Below are 15,349 nucleotides of genomic sequence, written 5' to 3'. Positions count from 1 at the left end.
CACTGGTGCCCTGTAGGAGTTTCTGCTGGTTTGATCGTCCATGTACAATATTTTAAGTTTATGCCAACATAAATGTAAGCAAGACCGGTCGTGTTAGTGATTGTTTTCTATATGTGGATATTTTTTAAATGAATACATTAGGGACAGCACGGAGCGCACAAAACGGACAGCAAAGGCTACTGGATCAACAGCGTCCTTGGATGGGTTGGAACCACCAACATTTCGGATAACAGCCGAACGTACTGACCCATTGCATAGTAGAGGCCACCTGAATAAAAGCAAAACACATGGACAATTACCCTGGTTTTGGAGGCGGCGAACAGAGATCGGTGTTTCGACTGGCTTTTTACTATTTGTCACCGTGGGACGGATCAGGGATTCAAAACCGGTATAATCACGTACTCGGCAGGATTCGAAACTGCGCGGGGAAACCCCAATGGATTTCTAGTCCATCGCCTTAACCACTCGGCCACGACTACAAGTTATTCACAGTTGGAGTCAAATCTCGGAGTCAGATAAACAGGGTTGATCCTGAACTAAAAGCGGGGATTGCTGGAAATATTCAGCAGATCTGTTAGCGTCTGTGAAAAGAGAAACTGAATTCACGCTCAGTTCGGTGACCTTTCACCAGGAAATCAGTCACTGAATTGGATGGATAGAATCTCAGTCAGAGCGGAGCAGGATCGGGAAACGTAGAATCCTTGTGCGGGGATTAATAAACTGCTCGGTAAGAAGACCCTGATGGGAGTTCTTTATAGGCTTTCGAATTGTAGCCACGGATGTGGTCTACAATATACAGTGGGAGGTTCTCTTTGTCTGAGGATTGTTATTTAGGTTATAAACACAGGAGATTCCGCAGATAAAGCAAATCCAGAACACAAAATGCTGGGTCAAATCACCAGATCAGACAGCATCTCTGGGGAGGAGTAAACAGTCGATGTTTCGTGCGGAGAAGCCGCCTGGCCCGGTGAGTTCCTCCTCCATTTGTGTATGCTATTTCGGTCAGTCTTCGACGTAACGAGCAGCGACCGCAGTCTGTGGTGCAGCGGAGAATACACCCACCCTCCGGGATTTATTTTGTCCAAACCTGAGTCTCGTTCACCTCCCAATCCGTCCATATGATCGAATGAAGGTCAGAATTCCGACAGTTTTCAATAGTCCGCAAATCACTGGGTCTGAATGTGAAAGTGAGCTGCTGTCAGCAGTCCTCTCTCTCCTCTGTAGAGTCCTGCCGTCGGATGCCCTGCGATTCTCGTACCAGACGGTTTAGCAAGTGGTTATAACTCTTTGAATGCTCCTGTGAAATAAAACAAGTTAGAATAAGCGTTGGGATAGTCTCACTGGCTTCAGTCTCCTCAGGAAGTGGACACACCGGTGTGCTTTCTTGGTGTTCAGACATCGGGTTTCGTGGTCCGCGCTCTCTCTCGAGGAGCCGCTTATTTGCGGTAATGAGCGGTCAGCCTGCACCTTCCTAATGAATCATCTCTTCAGTCTTGTCCGCGTTGAGACTCAACGCATCATTCTACCTCCTTTATGTGTGCCGCTGTATCGCTGCACCGCCATTGTGTCGACTGCAAACCTAATGGTTCGGGCTTTCAAAGTTCAAAATTCAATGCTCACTGGCGTGGAGATGCCGGGGATTGAACCCGGGACCTCATACATGCAAAGCATGCGCTCTTCCACTGAGCTACATTCCCACTTAAAATGCAGAAGTTTTCAGGTCCAACACTTCCTGCATATCACAACTGAGCAGTGCAACACAGATAATGGCTGATAGCCACAGTTATCTGAAGGATAGTTTGAATTGTATCCTAGTGAAAAAAGATGGACGCTTGACCTCACAATTTACCTCCTCATAACACTCCACCTCAATATTTACCCGCACTGCGTTTTCTCTGTCGCTGTTCCACTTTATTCTGTATTTTGTTATTGATTTATCTTGTTCTCTCTCAATGAACTGTGTAATGATATGATGTCTACCAAAGAGAAGCTTTTCGTCACATATTGTATGTGGGTACGTGACAAAAATAGAACAATTTTAACCCCCACTGAACTCTGTACGGCAGCGGAAAGGGAGCATCGCCCCATTCCCCCCCCCCCTCCCCGCCCCGGACAGAACACCCTACTCCAGCAGACAATGAAATGCACAGAAAAAGCTGCTGGGTCACCAAACACCCTGGCTGGGCTCGAACCACCAACCTGTCGGTTAACTGCCGAACGCTCTCACCGATTGCGCCGCCAAGACAGGGGGTATAAAAGCTGGATTGATTGGTCCATTTCTTCGTTGGACGATGTTGACCAGTAGTCAATGCTATGACACGGCTTTTCGCAATCTGCGTGAACGAATGATTTCCATCTGAGAGCCGCGGACACTATAAAAAGAAAACGTTAGGAACAAATATTTGTCAGAATTAGAATCTTTGCGGGAAATTACCAATAAATTCATGGTGCAACTGCAATCGACTCGGTCACGACTACACACTCCTCACAGCTGGGCAGGCCAGGCAGAAGGGCATTTTACATGAAATGTGGTCACTCTGTACCGGAACAGGGGTGTCATAGGCCGAGCGTTCTGACGGGACCCAAATGTAAGACACAGACACTGCATTTCTAGGAACAGGGCTAGGTTTGTCGAGATAGCAAGGGGAGTCAGGAAGAAACGGCGCTGGACATTGACACAGGCCCTGGATGAGACTAGGATTCAGGGCCTGGGTTAGGACTTGGACGAGAAACGTTGGACCCGGACGGGGAACTAGGAACGAGGAGCCTGGACACGGAACTCCGGAACAAGAGCTTGGATAAGGACCCGGAACCTGGGTCTTGGTTGACACTCGGAACCTGGGTCTTGGTTGGGTCTCTGAACCTGAGTCCTGGCTGAGACTCGGAACCTGGGTCTTGACTCGGAACCAGAACCCGAGTCTAGGCTAGGACTCTGGACTAGGATCACGGCAAGGACAAAACGTGTCTGCAGGACAGGACGTGGAACTCCTGAACAGGATGTGACTACAGGACGGGACGAGAACACAAAGCCTTGACTTGGACAGGACGAGGTTCTTGGACGTAGGTTGGACAGGACGAGGGAACTCCAGCACTGGACGAGACTCTTGAACTAGGTTTGGCTCGACTCTTGGGTACAGGGCCGGGATCCTTCCTAGGACGTAGGGCCGAGGTAGACTGCCAGGGATTCGGATGGGGACGATACAACACAGGACGAGGAATCTCCAGCACCGGCCTGGCCAAAGAACTCCTGGGCTGGGCGAGGACACGAATCTCAGACTTGGACAGGGCTAGAACACGAATCTCAGACTTGGACAGGGCTAGAACACGGAGCAATGACTTTGTCTTAGAACACAGGAACACAGAACCTTGGACTTGAGCACAGGAACAGGGAACACAGAGTCAGGACCCCTCTTTGGGAACAGGACGTAGGGCCGGGACTCGTACACAGAACACGGACACTAAACACGGGGGACACAAAGATACAGTTCCAAACTCAACGATAGATAGTTCCTTCTCTTGGTGTGGCAATGCTCCGATCTCACTCCGGCGGTTAAACTTGATGGGGATACTGAGGAGGTTTCAGGCAAAAAGGGAAAGGAACACTCCAGCAAACAATCCCTGGTTTGCAGAGGTATTTATGTGCCAGACCGAAATCAGAATCAGCTGCCTCAATTAAGGCACCCAACAGAACAAGGGAGAAAACAAGAAAACCCGGAACAAGGATCGATGGACTGGACCATGAACCGGAATGATACTTCAGTACTGGACCATGACAATGGGGAGTGTATCGATCCCGGGATCGGGTAAAACAGGACTATTACTGAAGTAAAATCTGAAACTGCCAGAAATATTCCGCAGCTCAGACAGCGTCTGTGGAGGGAGAAACAGAGTTCACCTTTCAGGTCGATGACCTTTCACCCTGAACTCTGGGCGCGCAGTTGGAGGAGAGAATCACCCTAAGTTGCAATAGTCCTTGGATACTTCCAATCAGTTCTCCTCAAGACTTTTCAGGTGTTAGATTAAATGTCCTTGGACTTGTGACTTATCAGAGTGACTTCTTGTAAGCCTGTCAAGAGTCAAGGGTTTTACAGCTGGGCACAGATTCTTTACTGCCCTACAGTGTATGTGAAATGCCAGTGCTAATATCTCGGGTAACAGCTGGCCCTGATCCCTGCCCAGTGAATTTCCGGCCAAGTTATTCGGACCTATCCAAGGCCTTATAAGTTCTGTTGTTTTGTCTCTTTTGTTAAAAATATGCCTAGTTTTGTTTAATCCTTCTGAATCTGCTTGATACTGCGCTTCGTTCCAAAGATCCTGTATGGCAGTTTTCCTTATCGACTATCCTTGTAAGCTGCTCGAAAAACTCTATTACACTGTTTAGACGCAACCTATTATAGACAAAGTCATGTTGACTGTCTCCAATCAGGCGCTGCCTATCCAGACGTACTGAACATTGCCCGTGGTTAAGAATATTTGAAATATACCTGCGATAACCCCTGCAATTTCTGCACTAACCTTCAACAAGGACAAAGGAACACCTTCCGAGGCCATGGGCTATTTACACCCCAATTTGCCTCCTCTTTTTCAATCAGAATAGTGTCCATGACCTCACTAATGTTTTAGCTCAATTTTATAGATTGTGCGTCCGTATTCAAGAAAATTAAAATGGAAGATTTTTCATTTAGGTCTCCCCAATCTCGTTGGCTCCATTTACAAAAGACCACGCTGACCATTGTGAAGGCCAATGTTATCCCTTGCTATCCTTTTGCTCTTAATATATCAGTAGAAGCCCTTAGGATTCTCCTTCCCCTTGTCTGACAGAGCAAACTTCTACTTTCCTTTCCGTTAAGTGTTGTTTGCATTCTTTGCATGATCAACGCATCATGCGTCCCTCGTCCCTGGTGTATCAAGGTGCACACTCGTGCCCCAGTCTATCGCAGAGGGGGAAATCCTCAAAACTGTCAAAATATGTAGGCACATCATTCTCATTCCACAGCTGGCTATTGATGTCACGTTCTGCAGTAAGAAGGAGCAGGTCATTGTTCTCTATGGCCAGAGACACCGTGTCTGTATCTGTATCCCACAACCGAGTTAGTCATGGGGTGATACATTCCCCAGACTTTGGAACATTTTTGTCCCGCGTATCCCACTTTTCCTCGCCTCGACGCCCCGGTCACTTTGTGTCGTCCCGTCGCCTCCCATAACTGAACAGACTGACGCGCTTGGGAAGTGGAATCATCCGGGCCGGATGGACTTCACTGCAGAGATATGAAAGAGGTAGCTGAACAGATGGTGGAAGCATTAGTTGCGTCTTTTCAAGAATCACTAGATTCAGAAATGTTTCCGGAAAGTGGAAAATTGAAACTCTCTCTCCACCTTTAGAGGAATAGAATGGGTCAACAGCCAAATGGCCTGATTTCAGTGTTTAATATGATGTTGGAGTTAAGCATTATTTTACACATAATATATTTTCTTATTAACTGATATTTAGATAAGGAGGAGATTCAAACATTAGGTACAAATGGGATTAGGTGTCCTTGTGCAGGATTCCCCAAATGTTGAGTTGGAAGTAAGGAGGCAAATACAATGTTCGCATTCAGTTTGAGAGGGCACAGGTAAAGTGTAATCTCATTTCAGAAAGGCAGAGACGAGTCACGTTCACGTGATGGGTGGATTTATTCAAGAGGTAACAAGTAGGCATGGTGCAGGGTTTAGCAGTAAATTTGAGTACGTTTCACAAAACAGGAAGGTCAAAAGCATTTGTACACATTACTCTCTGTACAGTGCCAGAGTGTGGGTTTCACTTCGTACCTGTGAATTTCTAGTGCAGGTGAGACTGGGGGTTCATTCTGTACCTGTCAGTCTCTGGTACAGTGTGAGAGTGAGGGATTCATTCTGTACCTGTCAATCTCTGGTACAGTGTGAGAGTGTGGGGTTCATTCTGTATCCATCAGTCTTTGGTACAAAGTGAGAGTGTAGGGTTCAATCTGTATCTGTCGGTTTCTGGTATAGTACAGAGATTTAGTGCAGTTTAGCTCGAAGTAATATTAATTCAGTTTCATTACTGCAGTTGATTAATTTGATGAAGTCTTCTTTGAACTATTGGACACAATGATCCGCATGAATACAGTATCTCAGAATCGATGTTATCAGTCAATAACAGCATCAGACACAGGAGCAGCGTTATGTGACTGGGCCCCTGGAGTCTTCTCCTCCATTCGATCGTGGGATTTATTATCCCTCCCAACCCTATTCTCCTGCCGTCTTCCCATAATGTGTGACGCTCTTAATGTTTAAGAACTTACCTACGTCCGCTTTAAATAGACCCAATAACTTTACCACCAGTGCCGTCCGTTTTTAATATACAAATTACTTGGCTTCCTCAGCAATGAATGCCACAGATTCCTGTCTTCTATTTCCGTAGATAATGCATTCCGTTCGGTGCAGTCCTCTGCCACAATCCTGTCCCAGAGAATAAAGCTGTGGGTCTGCGCCAATCTTTTCACCTCCTGCCCAACAGTGTGAAACAGCATCCGCGTCTCACCAAATAGATTCATCTCCCTAAGGTTCAAAGTTGAAAGATTAAACTAAATTTATTACCGAAGTATATACTCGTAACCACATGAGCATCCACCGCAAATACAACGAGACACAAGAGAATCAATGAAAGACCGCACTCAAGAAAGACAGCAAACGAGCAATGTGCAAAAGACTATAAACTATGCAAATACAATAAAGAACAAACAAAATATTAATAATAAATAAATAATCAATAAGTGTCGAGAACATGAAATGATTAGTCTTGAAAGTGAGTCTATGGGTTGTGGGTACAGTTCAGTGTTGGGTAAATGAAGTTATCCGTTCTTCTTCAGGAGTCTGATGGTTGCGGGGTGATGGATCTGTTGATGTGTTACCTCCTTCCTGATGGAGCTGTGTGAAGAGAGTATGATCTGCATGGCCGCGGCCCTGTATTCCGTGTAGATGTGCTCAGCGGTGGGGAGGGGCGTAACTGTGCTGGACTGGGCTCTATCCATTACGCTTTCTGGGCTTTACCGTACAAGGATATTGGTGGTTCCATGCCAGGTCTTCTTGCCACCAGTCAATATACTCTCCACCACTCATTTATTGAAGTCTGTCAACCGTTTAGATGACATGTAGAGCGCTGCCGTGCCCTCTTTGTAACAGGAGGTATGTGCCGGGCCCAGGAAGAGAATCTGAAATGATAACACTGAGGAAGTTATATTTCCTCCTTCATCCTTCCCTCGCTGCTGCTCCCTCGTCCCTCACCATCCGCATTGCGCTCTCACTTGGCTTTTGGCATAGATTCCCTTCTCACTTCTTTTATTTAATGTCGTGATCTGAGTTTATCAACTCACTCCTATAACGCTACTTCAGTGACAGCTCAACTACTTCAAAAATTTCCACTGCTTCTTACGTTGTTCTCCGCCAGAGCACCGTCTCTTCAGTCATAACACGCTGACAGGAGGTTATGACCATCGCGTATTTATTGATGTCCGCATGCAACTAATATTTAGACAGGTCCTCTGAGGTATTTCCAGGCCTGTTTCTTTATAGCCCCACTGTGTTTGTACATTTACAATTTCAGTTTTCCAGCGTGGGTGTGCGTGAAATTGTGTATGTGTGTGTGTGTATGTGTGTGTGTGTGTGTGTGTGTACGTGTGTATCTGTGTGTGTATGTTTAACTGTGTATGAGAGAGATTACCGTCGGATATAATTTCAATGTAATGTTTGGGAACTCATTCCCAGACCAGAGAAACAACTCATATCAAGTGTCCGTCTCTGGGAGGGAAAGGGTAAATTTCCTTAATCAAAAAAAGGTATTTTAATTATATTTTCTTTGGTTTGTTTTGGAATGTGTTAATAGCTTTTATGGAATTAATCAATTCGAATTTTATTTTTAGAACATAAGAACATTTCTCAGAATATCTACTTAATCAAAGATTTGGGGAGATGTTATGAGGAAGCAGATTCACCGATTTGCCAAGTGAGGTAGAAGACAGGGATCAACACACACAGAATGCTGGAGGGACAGGCAGCATCTATGGAAAAGAGAACAGTCGACGTTTCAGGCCGAGATCCTTCAGCAGGACTGAAGAAAATAAAGCTGAGTAGTAGAGGGGGGAGAAAGGGGCGAATCTAAGTGAGAAGTGAAACCGGGAGGGGCTGGGTGGAGCAAACAGTTGGGAAGTTTTTTGACGATAGAGATACAGGACTGGAAAAGACGGAGTCGGATAAGAGAGGCAGAAAAAAGGAAACGGAGGAGTAGCACCTAAGGAAGGCGATGGACAGGCAAGGAATTCAACCGCCGGTATCTCCACGTCGGTGACTGTGGATTAAAAAACGGTGGGAAATCCCAGATGTTGAAATTCCGAGCAACACACACAAAATGCCGGAGTAACTCAGCAGGCCAGGGGATAAGCAACTGCCTGCCTATCTCTACATCGCCCTACTTGGGAGAGTTAAAAACCGACCCTTACTGTTTCAGTTACAAAGCTGTGGTGGTGAAATGGAAAACCCGCCCTGCCTGGCAGGGAGGTGCGAAGCATCAGCGATACTCCACATCTCCCCATCTGTCACTCACTGGTCCGGCCGTGATGGTCTGAACATGACATCAACAGGTAATCCCGGTGGAGGAATTGCTGCATTTGAGGTGAGTGCTTGCAATACATCAACGTCGCGAGTTCCGCTTCACAAGGTGAACTGCGGTTTCAACACTGAAGTAACTCCGACATTCATTCAATCATCAGGAAAGGATTAGGAAGTTAATTGCACCTCGGCTGAAAACGTCGTTATTTATTTTAAAAAAAAAAGACTGCCAGTGGGATGAATTGTCCGTCTGGACAATTAAATAAAGTAAAACACATTTCACGGGCGAAATGGCGGGAACGAGGTGCAAGACGGGATAGAACATAAAAGGCACGGAGATAATAACTGGGTGAGCCAGAAAGAAAGGTGGAGAAAAAGAGAAAGAGGAGAAACAGGGAATAAACAAAAGAAAATCAAGTACGTTTGAGTTTGTATACGGGAAAAAGACGAAGTGAATCCGGACATATACAGCCACAGAACGAGACCCAAACATGTACAAACACAGGCCTAAATGCATACATACATACACACAAAACATCGTGCAACATTCACAGTTCAACAGCTCCAATCTTTCCTGTAGCAGAGTGGCGCAGCGGAAGCGTGCTGGGCCCATAACCCAGAGGTCGATGGATCGAAATCATCCTCTGCTATAATCTCTGTTGGCGGCAGCAGATAGTTATCCTCATGTTTTAAAACACTAATGTGTCGCATAATGCACCTATAAAAGGAACCGGTATTTCAACTGAAATTCGTCATTTATTCGTACTCTTTTAATTCAGTCTCTGTGGCGCAATCGGTCAGCGCGTTCGGCTGTTAACCGAAAGGTTAGTGGTTCGAGTCTACCCATGGACGCTAGTATTTCAATAGTTTGTTTTCCCTCTCGCTTGTACACGAGAAAATGTGCAGCAGCATCTATGAAATTATCACACAGTCGATGTTTCAGGCCGAAACACTTCTTCAGGATCATGAAGCAGCCAAGCCTGTTGAGTTCCTCCAGCAGTTTGTGTACGATGCCTGGATTTCCATCATCTACACATCTTCTCGTTTGTGATTCGACTTCTGCACTGTGAAGTCTCTTCCATGGAATTGAATTGAATTGACTATAATTACCCCCGTCACATACATGAGGAGTAAGAACCTTTACGTTACGTCTCCGTTTAAATGTGCAGTGTACAATTTATAGTAATGTCCAATAAGTATTACTAATTTTAATACTGTCAATATAACGTTGAAATACGATTGTATCCGCGAGAATTGGTTAGTCTGATGGCCTGGTGGAAGAAGCTGTCCCGGAGCCTGTTGGCCCTGGTCTTTATGCTGCGGTACTGTTTCCCGGATGGTAGCAGCTGGAACAGTTTGAGATTCGGGTCACTCGGGTCCTCAACAATCCTTCGGATCATTTTTACAAACCTGTCTCTGTAAAGGTCCTGAATAGTGAGAAGTTCACATCTACGGATGCGCTGGGCTGTCCGCACCACTCTCTGCAGAGTCCTGTGATTGAGGGAAGTACAGTTCCCATACCAGGCAGTGATGCAGCCAGTCAGGATGCTCTCAATTCTGTGCCTGTAGAAAGTCCTTCGGATTGGGGACGCATACCAAATTTCTTCAACCGTCTGGGATGAAACAGGCGCTGCTGTGCCTTTTTCACCACGCAGCCGGTATTTACAGACCTCGTGAGATCCTCGCTGATGTGTATGCCGAGGAACTTTCGCCCACTCAACCCCAGATCCATTGATGTGAATAGGGGATGCCTACTCTGAAGAAGTTTGAATCTTCTCTTCGACGGGAGTTCAGAGAAACCCTCTCTCAATGCCTCCCCTCTGTGATCTGAGTTGTTTTTCTGCTGCGTTTCATTGCCAGCTGGGAAACTCTGCGCTGTCCGGAGGCCGGCGCTCCCTACTGCTACCGCAACGGGCTCAGAGGGAATTGAATCTGTTCTCCGTGTTTCAGTCACATATACCGAAATACAGTGAACCGCTTCTCAGTCTCACCGTCATAGAGATGAAATCATTACACACTGTATTGGAAGAGAACAAGGTGAAGCAATAACAAAATGCAGAATAAAGTGTAACAGGGACAGAGAAAGCACGGCGCAGGTAAATAATAAGGTGCAGCTTCGTACCGAGATGAATTGTGAGGTCAAACATCCATCCTATCTTACGGAAACCATTCAATAGACACAGCAGTGGGACTGAAACTATCCGTGAGACTGTGATGCGTGATTTCAGGCTTTTGTACCTTCTGCCGGATGAAAGAAGGAACGAGAGAATATCTGGGGCAGGTTATGTCTTTGGTCAGGAAAATGTATGTCCGATTTGACCAGAAAGTGTTGTGTTTCCGTGGAACTAACGGACTTCCCGGGTCTAATATGTGTTTTTCATTCAGTTTGGGGTCCTCGATCACCCTACATGAGGGACTACCACCATCGTCCATGAGGGATCTACCTGATCCGTTAGAGTGAACTTCACTCATAGCAAATTGCTGATGAATTAGAGTTCTGCGTTCATGGTGCTTGGTGAGAGTTTTTTTTTTATCCTGAAAGCGCGCAACCTGCGATGGCCGGAAATCGAACCCGGGTCAACTGCTTGGGAAGCAGCTATGCTCACCACTATACCACCATCGCCCCATGATGCAAACTTGATTCGGTTAATGAATGGTCTGTGGTGCTATAAGATTCCGTAACTCGATTCTCAGTGTCTGAGCTGTTTTCGGAAGGATTGATCCTCACTCTGTTGCAGTTCCTTTTCCCACCAGTGGGTGTCGCGACGTTCCGACAGACCGGAGAAACACAGCACCTGGGATCCGACTGAAGGGAGAATCGACCCGAGAGATTCGAAGGGCTACAAATGGTTTCCTGCTTCACGTATCAGTAAAAGGGAAACAAATCCTGATTATAAATATCCGTTCAAAGAGCACGCAGTTAGACGTTAATGGGATCCCCTCCTTTGCCCATTCCTTGAATTCAGTAAGTGACTGAATCGCTAAAGAATCCTGAGACACGTCCATCACACAGTGAGGAGCGGATGGGTAAAATGCGCCAGCTCTACACTCAGCAAACAAACATCAGAGTGACTCTATGAGTTCTCCTACACCCTGACATCCGTGTGACAGGTTCCACACTCTTGTTTATTCCTCGTTAGTTCAGTGGTTAGTATCCCCGCCTGTCACGCGGGAGACCGAGGTTCATTTCGCCGACGAGGAGACCGTTTTCCTGCTTCAAATAAATACGGGATTCGAATATGGGACAATCTAGTGTGCAAATAGCCCAAAACTGGAGAGTTTCCCGAGAACAAGGGACGTTCATCGTTTTGTTTTCACTTTTCTCTCACTACGTCTATATCGAAAAGCCGTTTGATGTTACACTCAGTGACCGAAACATTAAACAGGGGCTGCTGCTGTGAGATATGAACTCCCGCACTTTCCCAGCACTCGTGCCGACTCTCTCAGTTTGTCTGGTTGACTGTGTGGAGAAGACAGGCAAAGGAACAGCTGAAACACTTTGGAGAGAACGATACCATGAACTTGTGTACCGCAGGGTTTAAAGCCACCTGCCCCAACCGCAACACTGGACCATCCGAACAGACGCTCACAGAGCGAACATGGGGGGAAGGTACGATTGCGTTTTGTGATGTAATTGCAACATGTGAGCATTTGCTTCGTTGTTCCGCCCGTAGACTTGATTGAGGGCAAAATACATGAAAACGGTTCGAGTTGCAGTAGCCCCTGAGTTGCGCTGGCTGTGAATGTGGGGGGATAATGGGAAATAAAGTAAGTTCAGTTGGGAGGCGGGGGAAGTGTCTGGAAAAGGAACAGGAAATGAATGGTCCTGGGAGTGCGGTAGGAGGTTGGAATGAAGTTGGGTCTAGATCTGCAAAACGGAAAATGTAACACAATATTGGAATGATTTCAAGTGATTTGAGAGGATACAGAAAAAAATTAAGAAGACTTCAAGGTATTATTTAAATTTGACCTGGAACAGCCTTCTTTTATTAATCCTATTGAATTACCACAGCAACACACAGCTGGAGGAAGCTGGAGGAACTCAACAGCATCTATAGAAAAGAGTTCAGTCGACATTTCAGACCGAGACCATTCATCAGTCCTGAGTTCCTTCGGCATTTCATGTGTGTAGCTTGGATTTCCAGCATCTGCACGTTTTCTCGTTTGAAATTAACTGAAGTGTTGAAAACTACTTTGGGGAATATAGATTGTGCGCAAAGCTTAAGGGGGTGTGATGTGCTAATCGCTAAGATCAGGAACTGTGAAAAGGCATTACATTTGAAGACTTTATATGGTTAAAATGATATATATGTTTCCTAATGACAATAGAGGTGTCAGGGGTGTTAGAACAGGTGTTCTGGTGGAGATTTCGATAAAGCGATTAAGAAGGTAAGGAGATTACAAGTGTAAACACGAGAATATCTGCAGATGCTGGAAATTCACGCAACACACACACAAAATGCTGGTGGACGCAGCAGGCCAGGCTCCGTGTATAGTCGAGTTCTAAAACGTCGACTGTACCTCTTCCTATAGGTGCTGCCTGGCCTGCTGCGTTCACCAGCATTTTTTTTTTGTGTGTGTTGCAGAGATTACAAGTAGTTTGAAACGGAGAAAGGATGGACAGTTTTACTGCATTGATATATTTTGATGAGGTGAAACTTTCTAATAAAGTTAGTCTGGGATATTTTAGTTATAAAGCACCAGCTCATATTCCACCTCTGCTTGGATGTCACAATGTTAGAGATTTGGGTGTGTTGTGGCAGTATGTCATGGGAAACTAAGGTGTAGTGAGTGTTGTGGGAAACTAAGCACTGTATTAAGATTGTGAAGGTGTAAAGTTCGATCGGTGTAATTGTAGAGGAGAACATAGTGCAGCTTATAAGGATGTGAAGTACTTAAGAAAGCAGCTGGTTGAACAGGTTAAAATACAGTTAGGTGTGTCTTAAGCAGAGGCCTTGCAGAAAAGTTAAACCGAATGTTGATCAAATATCACCAGTCAGACAGAATGTGGAGTCAGCGGCGAAATGTCACATTGCAGGTCCATTACTAAAGATACTTTACTAGTCAATAAAATGAAGTTTGTGATATTCATACAGGATGTGGTGAATTGTACTGCTCAGTCATCTAGTTGTACTGAGAAAATTAAAATTATTGTGAAAGCTGCTGAAAAGTATCTAGGTATAACTGGTGTTATGTGGGAAACTGTAAAAGAAGCTCTGATGGGTGGGGTATCTGTATTTCAGTCTCTTTGTGCAGGTACAAAATGGGATTAAGAATATTGCAGTGGAATGAGAGTAATCAAGACATTAAGAACTTTATTTCTGATTCATCAAATTCACCCAATATGAAACCGGGCTGTACCACGTTCCCTTTGCAGGAAATTATATTGTAAAACGGCGTGATAGGTTAGGTGGTAGAGGGGGTAGTGTTCCAAGTTTAATAAGGAAAGGGATAGGACACAGAGTTGTGGATGTGAATGAAGTGCATGAGATGTTTGTAGTAGAAGTACTTGATTCAACAGTTAGGGATACTAAAGTAGTAAAACTCCCGTGGAGTGCTTTTGATTGAGATGTTGGAAAGCATATATCGCTCTAGCTCACTAAGCGTTGTATGGTGTGGGGATTTTAGTGCACAGTTCACTGTGGGGTAATTCATGGAATTGTTTGATTGTAGAAGAATTTTTAGGTATTTCCAATTTTGTGTGCCTTAATCATTGGCGGGGTAAGAAATTTAATGCTTCTAATAGTCCGAAAACTGCTGCAGATGTAACTCCAGTTTCAAACATTCTGGCTGGAGTGACTGGCGGAGATGTCGTGGGTGTTGAGACAATGGGGAGTGATCATTTCCCTCTACTTATAAGCTGGTTTTGGAGTTATATAGGGGGCAGGAGACTGTTTTTAAGAGGTGGAATTTTGATGAAGCAAACTGGGAGAATGTTGAGGCTGATATGGGTTTCTGCAATGAATGGTGATGTCACATTATTCATCAAACTGCGGTGGAAGTGTTGCCTGTTAAAAATGACATTAATAGGAGGAAGACTGCACCTTGGTGGATGGGGGAGTGTGCAGAGGAAATTAGGGAGAGAAATAAGGTGTTTGGAAGAGTTGAGAATTATTATTCTCCGAGTGACCTTATTAAGTATGAAAGGGTACAAGCTGTGGTGAGGAAAGTGGTGAAGATTGTGAAAGAGGTTTACTGGAGGTCATCTTGTGATAGTGTTGGACAGGATATTAAACTTGGAGATGCTTGGGGAATGATTACGAAAATCGAGGGGTGGGGTTCATCAGGTTAATAAGATTCCAGTATTGATTAACGAAAGGGATTGTTACTGAAATAGGGAAGGTTAAGTCACTGTCTTGGTCATTTGCTGCAATTCATATTCAATATAATTTAAGTGAAGAACCTAAGCGATGTCGGAATGAGGTTTTAAGTGAATACTCATATGTGCGGGAAGCCAGATGTAACAATGATAGTATTAGTGATGTAGATTTTCTTTGTGTGAATTTAAGAAAGCTATTAACAGTACGTCAGATGGCTCCGGAAAAAGATGATATATGTATTGTATGTTTAAACATATAGCTTACAACTCATAAGATAATACTAACATTTTTGAATCATATTTGGAATTTACTCCATTTTCCCTCCTCATAGAAAATGGTAGTTCCTGTTCCGAAACTTGGAAATCGCGGCAGGATCCTTTCAGTTATAGAAAAAAACATCATTAACATCCCATCTCAGTTCG

General features: G+C 45.0%; 1 protein-coding gene and 2 non-coding genes across 3 annotated transcripts in view; all 3 read right to left on the bottom strand.

Annotated features, from left to right (window-relative positions):
* The window catches only part of LOC140189114 (uncharacterized), a 1,124,305-nt gene that overhangs the window by 626,650 nt on the left and 482,306 nt on the right, over window positions 1-15,349 (bottom strand). The gene's annotated exons all lie outside the window — the stretch shown is intronic.
* On the bottom strand, window positions 1,626-1,697 carry trnaa-ugc (transfer RNA alanine (anticodon UGC)). Its single transcript has one exon. It is a non-coding gene; the product is annotated as a tRNA-Ala (tRNA).
* On the bottom strand, window positions 11,159-11,230 carry trnag-ccc (transfer RNA glycine (anticodon CCC)). The gene has a single exon. It is a non-coding gene; the product is annotated as a tRNA-Gly (tRNA).

This window comes from Mobula birostris, chromosome 28, assembly GCF_030028105.1.
Source record: "Mobula birostris isolate sMobBir1 chromosome 28, sMobBir1.hap1, whole genome shotgun sequence".
In the NCBI taxonomy this organism is placed as follows: domain Eukaryota; kingdom Metazoa; phylum Chordata; class Chondrichthyes; order Myliobatiformes; family Myliobatidae; genus Mobula; species Mobula birostris.
The sequence above is the reverse complement of the archived record's forward strand: the minus strand, read 5'-3'. Positions and strand labels throughout refer to the sequence as shown.